This window comes from Curcuma longa, chromosome 18 (assembly GCF_044706935.1).
Source record: "Curcuma longa cultivar G26 ecotype Majalengka, Jawa Barat chromosome 18, ITB_CL_G26_1.1, whole genome shotgun sequence".
In the NCBI taxonomy this organism is placed as follows: Eukaryota; Viridiplantae; Streptophyta; class Magnoliopsida; order Zingiberales; family Zingiberaceae; genus Curcuma; species Curcuma longa.
The window spans coordinates 1,975,881-1,977,231 of record NC_133878.1 but is presented as its reverse complement, the minus strand read 5'-3'; the positions used below and the strand labels follow the sequence as shown (position 1 = coordinate 1,977,231).

The 1,351-nt window shown below is 39.1% G+C and overlaps 1 non-coding gene across 1 annotated transcript; it reads left to right on the top strand.

Moving 5' to 3' along the window:
- Positions 1–718: 718 nt before the first annotated feature.
- Positions 719–824, top strand: LOC141812389 (small nucleolar RNA R71). The gene has a single exon (XR_012600274.1). It is a non-coding gene; the product is annotated as a small nucleolar RNA R71 (small nucleolar RNA).
- Positions 825–1,351: the final 527 nt, after the last annotated feature.

Here is a 1,351-nt window from a genome sequence, read left to right as displayed (position 1 = left end):
TGAAGTGCACCCACTTGTCTTGATGAAAGAGAAGAACTGATCTATGCTATTTGTATTTCTTGCATCCTCAACCTCCTATCACAGTTGTTGAATTTTTCATTGAGCTTTGCTATATCATCTTGAAGTTGAGAAAATATTTGATGGTTCTCTGTCCTTTGTTCTTCCATCATCTTTAGAAGTTTCTGGATGTCGGACATTTCTTCGTTTTGCTTTAGTGCAGATGGAAAAGATGCTCCTTGGTTGTTGTGATATGAAAATTTTGGATGATTCCTCCTGCCTGGATTGTAAGTATTAGAGTACTGGTTGTTTCTTTGATTGAATGCACCAATGGTATCACATTGTTCAAGTTGAGCAACCTGCGCTTGAAATAATCCTACTTGGCACACCTCCTTTGTATGTCTCGAATCACCGTAAAGTTCACATGATGTTGATACCGCATTAACTTTGCTAGCATTATATTATCAATTTTGTTTTTGAGGGCTTCCATCTGTGCATTTAACAAAGAAATATTATCCACTTTGTATTTTTTCAGTGGTTTTAGCAGGATTACTTCTCTTAGTAGCCCATTGGTGATGGTTGAGGGACCACACTTTCAATTATGTCTTCGGCTTCTTCCAAGCTTTTGTTCATCAGAGCACCTCCTGCAGCGGAATCCAAATATACCTTCATTTGATAGTTGATCCCATTGTAGAATGTGTGAAGTACAAGCCATTTCTCTAAATCGTGGTGTTGGCACTGTCTCAACATTCCTTTGAATCAGTCCCAAGCTTCAAATAGAGACTCACCATCCAATTGTGTGAAGCTTGAAATCATGTTGCGCATGTAAGCTGTCTTACTTGGGGGATAGAATTTGTTCAGGAAAAGTTATTCACATTATTTCCAAGTAGTGATGTTGTTTGGTGGAAGAGAGTTAAGCCAAGATCTTGCCCTATCTCTGAGTGAGGTCTTGAACATCAATAATTTGATTGTGTCAAAATCAACCCCGTTAAACTTTATTGTGCTGCAATTATCTGAAAAGTTTTATAAATGTAAATTGGGGTCTTCATTCGGTCTGCCCCCGAATTGATTTTGCTGGATCAGTGAGATGAATCCGGGCTTAATCTCGAAATTGTTTGCTTCTATGGTTGGACGGACAATGCTAGATGACCCTCCTTTCATGTAAGGTGCAGCATAGTCCTTCAAAGGTTTGTTTGCCATCGTTTCTGGAGTATGTTCTTGTGTTACCACCCTCTGAAATTGAAGTCTCCTTCGCAAGGTTCTCTCGATTTCTGGATCGAAAGGAAACTCCGCTTGTTTGGACCTACGCATGCACACCAAAAGAAAATGCTTCTAGAAGAAAAATTAATTTGCA